At 33.8% G+C, this 9,363-nt stretch overlaps 1 non-coding gene across 1 annotated transcript; it reads left to right on the forward strand.

Moving 5' to 3' along the window:
* The first annotated feature begins 1,817 nt into the window (after positions 1 to 1,817).
* LOC128296089 (small nucleolar RNA R71) lies at positions 1,818 to 1,923 on the forward strand. Its single transcript, XR_008286637.1, has one exon. It is a non-coding gene; the product is annotated as a small nucleolar RNA R71 (small nucleolar RNA).
* Positions 1,924 to 9,363: the final 7,440 nt, after the last annotated feature.

Here is a 9,363-nt window from a genome sequence, read left to right on the forward strand (position 1 = left end):
GTGTGAAGATCCAGAAGCATCAATAGAGGGTAGCGGCTGAGTAAAAGATGGAAAAAGGACGTTGAAGGTCGTCCCTCACAGCCACCATAGGATACAGTGTTGCTAGATTGCGGATTGGTTTGGCGACAACCATCTTCCTAAGTTCTTCCATTATTTCTTAATTTGTTCTCCTTTGAATTGAATTGATCGAAACAATGTTAGTTGTTATTTTAAACTTGAATTTAAATCACCAACCTTTGAATTAAATCTCATCTGGTTAGGATTACATGATGAAACTTTTATTTCCTTTAATGGTTGAAATGTATATTTGATTTAATCAACTATTTCATTCAATTGCTTTTATTTCCTAAATGTATCTGTACATTCCCTAGACATAGATGAGTGTGCAGTATGCACATAAACTGAATCTAATTCTGAAAATGTTGGATTAGTTTTATTGAAATTGAATGATGCAAGTGGGTATTTGACCGAATACCTACAGTAGACTCTAGACATAGAGTAGTGTTTGTATATAATGAAGATAAAATAGTGTAGGGTACCGTACTAAGGCCTATAGACATAATCCAGGTAACTTGAGATCTTGCTCTCGAAAGAAGCGTGTTATTTTAGGTCTCTTCTAAGCAGTAGATTGAGTATGATATTGCTGAGGCCTTACTGAAAGTAAAGATAGATTCTTAGTAATCCCAACCTTCCAAATCAACATCATAAACCTTTTATCTTTTCCATATTATCTTTGCCATAGCATTCTTAGTTATTTATTTATTCGCTCTCATTTTATTCACATTATTATTCTCATAATTGCCATTGCATTTTTACTCTTGTTTTGCCTTAACATTTTCCAATATTAGTTAGTATACATTTTTCACTTATCTTTATTATTTTAATTTACATTGTGTACTTAACTTGGTTTTGCCTTAACATTAATCATTATCATAAATTGATCATTTCTATACCTAATCCGATCCATGTGGAGACGATCTCACTTATCATTTTATTAGTTGATTCGACGTGTACACTTGCACAATTCACATATCATATTCTGGGCTACTCAATTCCTTGCCTAATCAGAGTGCTTTAGCTTTCACATGCTCTTTTCCTTCCCTCCGTGGATTATTTTCCGTGTTACTGAGAATACCTATACCAATTTGTCTTTTGATGTCGCCCATCATGCTCATCAATTGGCTTATTTGATCCTCAAGCTTAGTTAATGCTCTTGTTGAGTTGATGCACTTAGACTACACTTGCTTGACATCTATTCTCATTGAATGCATCTCTCCCTTAATTTTTTCTAGACATTGACCACATATAGTATGGTCACGTGGGTTGGCTCTGTCTTGGGGTTTCTACAAGTAAAGAGGTTGATAATTAGTATTTTTAACTAGATTTGAATTGTTACCTCTCCCTTGATTTCCTCCTCATCTCAAGTTCAGGTGGTCCCTCTAGCTGGGATTGTATGTACTCAAATAAGGGTTTCCACCCCTATTCCCAATGTAATTTATATCCTCAGTAAGATTAATGATATAATAAATGAGTGGCTTGTCTCCTCCATGCATAGACGCTGTAAAAGAAGATTAAATACGATTAAGTCTATCCACTAGTTGTTGATACTTATCATCCTCTTGAATAGCTTTGACCGTAACGAGTTTCTAGCCATATGTGAATTTTTTAGTTGGAAATTGACAAGAATTTAGTGTCATATTTTTAATAATTTCGTAAGCATCCTATTCATAAGAGCTCTTGTTGCTACTCTATCTAATCCAAATCTTGTGTTTGCATCCAATCCATTACAAAATATCTGCAATCTTATCCACTTAGGAAATCTATGCTACGGGTATTTTTGAATAAACATTTTGAAGCGTTCCCTCACCTCATAGAAGCTTTCTCCTTCCATCTGTCTAAAGACAACAATTTCTCTTCTTAATTGGTCTGCTTTACTAATCGAGAAAAACTTCTGTAAGAATTTTCCAGCAAGTTCATCCCAAGTCGTGATGGATCTTAGAGCCTGCGAGTCTAACTGAGAAAAGGGGAACAACCAAAGATGAATGCTAAAAGTATCACAGAGTTGAAGAAACCATTTCAAATGTTAATTACGGTCCTCTATCATAGTGCCCTTAAACTACAGATTATTTTGGATCATTTGTATCAGTGCCAGTTTGATCTCGAAATTATTAGCTATATCGTTGGTCTCACTGTACGTTTCTAAACCATATCTAAACTTGGTAGGCCATAGTCCTGTAAAGTTCTCTCATTCCGAGCTATATGCTTGTTTGCGGGTAACTATAGTGCTAGTCGATCACTTAGAGCGTTATCATTAACGTTTCTAAACAATGGATTTTCACGGCGTACGTTAACTACAGTTGGTAGTGGTGGATCTTGTATTTGCTGCGATTGCTGTCAGCGATTCCTTCAGATTATTCTTTTGGATCTGTGGCTGCTACAATAAGTATGCTTTTATTACGAGTCATACACTAAACCCAGAAAGAAAAGATTAATAATACTAAAATAAAATAAAATCGTATTTATAGTTAAGAAATCTCCTAATTATTCTTTTAGAATGTGAAAATTAAAATCAATCTAGTGAAATTACCTCCCCCGCAACGGTGACAATAGCTTGACTGCCTCTGGACATACTAACGTCCAGAGTGTAAATACTGTAATAAAATAAAAAGTTATGAGGCAGTATCCGTAAGTATACGAGTCGAATTGTAACATAGATTTTATAACGAAGTAGGTGAGTACTACGAAGATTGTACCCAAGAGAGGCGAGTACTAAATCAATCTTAACCTATACAATTAAAGATTTAATTAATACTTTAAGCCAGTTATAATACGAGAGTAAAATAAGAAGTATTTTTATGGTTTGTAAAATAATTGAAGAAAATATCATAAAAAGAAAGTAAAACTGCAAGAGATAGATATAAATAAAGTGAATCAAATTTGAGGATGGGTGATCAGCTTACTTTGGCAATTCCAATTAACAGTCGTTTTATGTTCCTTATCAACCAACTAGTCACTACCTTGTAGGATCTTCCAATCTTCCACTAACATAGTAAACAAGAACTACTTATCTTTTGACCTCACAGTTTAGACTGGCTTGGGGTAAAGGTGTTCACGAATGGGCAATACCAATTTTGGTTTAATTCTTACCTTGATAACTTCCCAGGGTTGTCAGGCTTTGGGTTTGTTTCACGTTCTTCCTTTTTCAAATAGCTGATCCATTGAGTAACCCTACAAAATAGTTACGAAATCATGCCTCCATTCGCTAATCTCTTATTGAAGGATTATTTCCTTATGGCTTCCATAAACAACACGGAAAGGATGGAAGAATTAATCATAAGTAATGGATTGAAATAGAGAGTTCAAGAAAGCCTGGCTGATATTGATGAATAATGCGAATCTATAAAAGTTAATCTCCTTTACAATCTAATCTCTTGAAGAAAACAAATAATTAAAACTATGAAAACATAAGAAAGAAAGAAAACAAGACTAAATTTAATTAAAGAAACTAGGTTAAAGCTCAGGTGTCCTTAACAAGTGCTAAAGAGGCCTATTTATAGCCTTTAAGTGGTCGCCGTCCTTAAATCTAGGTTAATTTTCGTTCCTGAGCTTAAAGTTCAACTGTGCAGACCAGAACGCCTCTGCTTCGTGTTTTATTCTCGTCACAGAGTCAATGTCACGACACACTAGGACTTGTGTCACGACGTAGCAACCAGTATGTTCATCTGTAGCCATCTTCAGGGGTATGTCGGACACCCTTAACCTGTGTCATGACATTGAAGGTAATTTCTCACATTCTCAATTCTACTTTCTATATTGAAACATCGGATCTCTTATGTTGTGACATAACATCCATTATTGCACATTCACGAAGTACATTAGCTCTTCCTTAGGCCTCATCGGCCCTTAAGGTTAATAAAAGACTCAATGTGCACATTTTATTGAATGTAAATAAAATTAAAGAAACTTAATTAAAACATAACGAAAATGCTTGTATTCAAGCTCCTTAAATGTGAAAACTAGTTTAATATGCGACATCAAATCACTACTGATCAATGTATCGAAAGATTCCATTATGTTTAGCCCTCTTGAATATAAAATGAGAACAATTTATGTTGTGAAAGTAGAATAAGGAGGGTGTGATAGGAACTTTTACAATGCAATAGGCAAGTATGAGACACCGGAAGTAGTGAGATGTATTGTTGTTGTCTCTTAAAGGGAAACGCCACCTCTTGTCTCAGCTATTCTAGAGTATAAATCTGTAGCAAAGAGTTAAAGTAAGGAGGGAAATCATAAAGGAAGGTTCAAACCCTAAGTTGAGTTTGAAAGAAGCCTTTGAAAGCTCTTTGAAAAAGAGTTGAAAGGGTAATGTAATAGGTGAATAGAGTGTTAAGTGGGACGATTTAGGGTTTCAGAGGGTTAAGGGATTTTAAAAGTTTTTAAAAAGACGCGGGTTACTAAAACTTGACCCATTTTTTGCATGAACCGACTTGAGTAACGTGAAATCTAATATTAGGTATCACGATACCTAGAAGAGTTTTGAAAATCCCCCATTTCTAAACTATCAGTGGTATCACGATATCTTATTTTGGATATTGCGACTCCACTATCTTTCGACTCATGTATTGATTTTTTTGAAAGTTTAGGAGCACTAAGGTGAGTTATGAGTCCAAAAACTGATGATTCAAAAAATGAGAATTAAATTCATAAGCATGTGTCTAAACCACCAATTTTTGGAATCTCCATCATTGCATCGAAATAAAATTTCCACAAATTTTGGGAAACCTTAATCCGTCATTTGTTCATCAAGTGGTTAATTAGAGCATTTTTCAGCAACTTTGGAAGTTGATCTTGCCTTGCCTGTGCTGTCTCCCTATTTTCCCTTCAAACCCTTTTTCATCTAACTAGGGGTGAGCATTCGATCGAATCGAGTCGAATCGAATAAAAATTTTTTGAGTTAATCGAGTTTTCGAATCTAATTTTATCATCCTAACTTTATTTGAAATTTTCTCGAATCGAGTCAAGTGAGATGAAATTTGAATAGAATCGAATCGAATATATTTGTTCGAGTTATTTTTTTAAAATGATTTTCTTTAAAATTTTTCAAAAAAAATAATTTTCTTTAAAATTTCTAAACATGATCATACAACAAGAAATTGAAATAAATAAGTGAATAAATAAAAACAACACAACATCAACCTAAATAACCAACATGAGTCCAAATAAACAACAAAAACAATACAACAAGATTATAATAAAAACATAAGTAAAACTCAAGTAAAAAACATGAGTCGAACTAAACAACAATATTATAATAAAAAAAACATAAGTAAAAGTCCAAAATATAATAGAAACCTACACCAGTCCAAACAAGTAAACAAAAAACGAACACAACAAAAGTCCAATTAACCAACAAAAATAACAAACCAAACCAAACTAATAACAATAACACATCAGTTCAAGAACCATTATAAAATAGTTTAAGTTTCTTCTTGTGCTTCAAACATCGTTGACAATGGCATTGATAATCTTGAAACATCTAGTAAAAGTATTGAATGAGTTAGTTAAATGATGAAAAATAAGCATCCATGTTAAAATAAGCATCCGACAGGAAAAACTTAAAATAAAATATCTAGACCTTAATCAGTACTACTTGGCAGTCATCTTTAAAATTACTATGAAATGCATTACCAACTTAAGTGATATAGCTATGAAATGCATGCATATGTTGGTGTTAGAAATCTGTTTCATGTTGGATCAGTAGGCTTTAAAATTACTTTTTATTACCATTGGATTATTTCTTGCAGCAGCAGAATAACCTTTGGGTTCTTTAGAGTTTAGCAAGTTGGAATTCAGAATTTATAATATTTAAGATTTTTCTAATTCTAAAATTTATAATATTCAAGTTATAAAGTACCAAATTAATCGTCAAAGCAACACGATAGTTCCATTAAAATTACTAAACACTTCCAATAAACAACAAGAATTCAACTTAAAAATTACTAAAAATGGGTGTAATAAATTACTAAGAAGTAGAGGCAGTCAAGCACTCAAGCAGATGAGGAATTCAAAGGAAGAAGTTTCAAGATAAATCTTACCTTAAAATGTAACAAATTGGAGTTTAAAATAGAAGAGAACAATAGCAACTCAATTTTTGAAGGTAAAGATTTTGATGTGAAGAAGAAGAAGAAGAAGAAGAAGAAGAAGAAGAAGAAGAAGAAGAAGAAGAAGAAGAGAGTTTATTTCAAGCTTTTTGAGAAAGATAGATTTAGGGTTTCAAAATAAAAATAGAGAATAGAAAGTGGAGTGGAGACTTGGAGGAGAGAACAGAAAGAAAAAATTGAATGTGGGGTTTGGGGTTTCAAAAATACCGACAGAATTTTAGAATTTGGGTGGGGGTTGACCGGTTGGGGGTTTAATTTGGATTTTGGGGGAAAAAATTTTGGGCTGATGTGCATGGGCTTAGGGGAATGGTTAAAGAATTAAAAGGTTAATATTTTAAAAAAATAAAAAAAATAATTTATATTCAGTTTATTCGAATTATTCAAGTTATTCGAATTCGAAAATTCAACTCGACTCGAACTTAGAATTTGAAAAAAAAATTCGAGTTGATTCGATTAACTCGATTAACTCGATTCGAATAATTCGAAATTCAAATTTTTTTTCGATTTTTTCGAATCGAATCGAATTTTGCTCACCCCTACATCTAACTTCATTTTGTCCCTTTTGCAGCTCTTTAAGGATGCTCCAAGATGGAATCACAAACTAAAATTTTGTTGAGTTCTCTTCCTTTTATTGAACGTCTCTTTGCGAGGACTTACCTTTGATTGGTTCATGATGAGAAATCTCTTCTATGATTCTCAAGAGCTGTAACAGCTCATTCATAATTACCTTAACATAGTCACAAATTTCCTCAATGATGTGCATGTCTTCACTAGATTTTCTAGCTTCTCTTTGGAGTTGGAAATTAATCCTCAAGCTTTCATGTTCCACAATGGTGAGGACTTTCTTCTCCACTTCAACTGTATCTAGTTAAACACATCCCACTATCATGGTTTTCCCTCCTAGTTCGGTGTTGTAAGAGTTCAAGTATCTGATCCACCTGACTCTTGATAACTTTTTTATTTTCTCAGCACTCAGACATTCCATCCTAGAAGGCTTCGTTCAAATTAGTGTTTCTGTAATCTTCCTCCAGTTCTTTTAAAGATGCTTCCCATCCTGTTTGTCACTAACCACCAAATGCAAGTAAGTATACCAGTCATATCAAGCGTTGTATCTTTACTCTGTAAAAGGGTTGTAATCATCCTAGCTAAGTGTGGACCTCTCGTTTGCCTCATACATCAATAGTCCCTCGAGACACCTGCCATAATCATCTAACATGACTTGAGATCGATCACAAATCAAGTGAATTCAAGCCGTTTATTGAAAAAGAAAGAGGAAAGGTAGTATTTGTAAATCTTAATTTGGCTACTCATCTCTACCTAAAAGTGTACACTAAAAATTACTCAATTTTACACCTTCTTCCCTGGTAACAACACCAAAAACTTGACTGGTTGCCTACGTGCGCACTAAAACACTAAATTTATGAAACTATTTTTAAAGCCTAGTTTTATGCAAGCGTACAAGTCAGTTGTAATATTTATAGTGTTATAATGAAACATCAAAGTATTTAAAGGATCAAACCCAAAGGAAAAGGTGATTGAGCAATACATAACATACATAATAGAGTCTAACCGGCTACTAATATGATTTTATAGTACGAAAATTCATGAAAAGATGAGTTTATAAGAAAACTAAATATTCTACTCTAATGACTAAATTGCAAGGAATGTAAAACTAGAGGGACTATCCAACAAATAACTAATAGGGGTTGGTTGACTTCGATGTGGTTCACCAAATCTTGGGCTAGGGACTCAAATTGCGTAAATTACTAACTGGATTCATTTTCTCTTCCAATCTCAATTTTACTGACTTAGACAAATTTGGTATGGTTTATCTTCCAATCTCGTCAGTTAATCCGAGACTAACGAACAAATGTATCACAAGATTACCTTCCAGACTCACTTTATCTTAATATTCTCTTAGGGGCGTCACTACCTAATTTTTTAGTTCTATTCAAATTAGTCCAATTTGTTACGATTTAGTCTTTTGTCCAAGGAATGTTAGTTTATCCACATCTCTATCAACCAACCCCCTTAAAGGTTTAGCTACACATGCTCAAATTAAAGAAAATACACATAAACATGGAAATCAAGGCAACCATGAAAGTAAAACTTAAGAAAAATATAAAAGGTAAGATTTTTATGCAAGAAAACTTAAATAGCATGAAATCAAAAGCATTTAATAGAGAAATCTAAGGCAAGAAATATAATAGGAGCAACTTTTAACAGATTAAATGTAACGCCCCTCACCCAGTCCGATCGTTGGACCCGAGCAATAGAGTGATACAAACAAATTGTGTACAATTACATATAATTTATATTCCAAAATCACAAATAATTAGTACATAATCACATACGTGCATGCATAATCACATTATTTAATCAATTTCAGGTAAATATTGACTATACGAAAGCTTAAAAACAATTCGAGACTGAACAATGATGAATTTTAATAAAAAATAAAAAGTTGAGAAAATTTTGAAATAGAGGTCACACGGCCGTATGACAGAGTCCAGACCTTGTGGCTCAAAAACATGACCGTGTGTGTATTCAAAGTAAAGTCACACGACAGTGTCGCCAGTCCGTGTAATAGCCTGATGTCATATGGGAAAAACCTACACTTAAAATCAATAAGACATATGACCGTGTTTAGTACACAACCGTGTTATAGCCCGTGTGCACTTGAAATGGCTTCTAAAACTAGATAAAAATTCTTACATATCTTGGGTATCAAGCCAAACCAAAATCAACCATATACAAAATTTAAAAACTCATTCTAACAAGCTTAAAACATGTTAAATCATTCAACCTAAGAGTCTAACCAATGTGCCCACGTTTGTAACACCCCTTATCCGTATTTGACGCTGGAACAGGGTACGAGGCATTACCGGACTTATACACATGTAATCATTCAAAATCGAGACGTAAATTTCCATCCAAAATTAAAACTTTTCATAAACATTTATTTTGTCCCTATAACGAACCTACAAGGCCCAAAAAATACATTGGAAGCGGTTTGGGACTAAACCGAAAACTTTGGAAAATTTCACAACACTTAGCAAATTTTTCATGTTTTAAAAGCTAGACGCCCGTGTGGCTTGGGACACGCCTATGTGGGTAGGCCGTGTGGTCACACATGTTTGTGTCCCTAACCCGTGTAACTCTCTGTTTGCTTAGGCATACGTCCGTGTGCTTAGGCCGTGTG

This window comes from Gossypium arboreum, chromosome 7 (assembly GCF_025698485.1).
Source record: "Gossypium arboreum isolate Shixiya-1 chromosome 7, ASM2569848v2, whole genome shotgun sequence".
NCBI lineage: Eukaryota > Viridiplantae > Streptophyta > Magnoliopsida > Malvales > Malvaceae > Gossypium > Gossypium arboreum.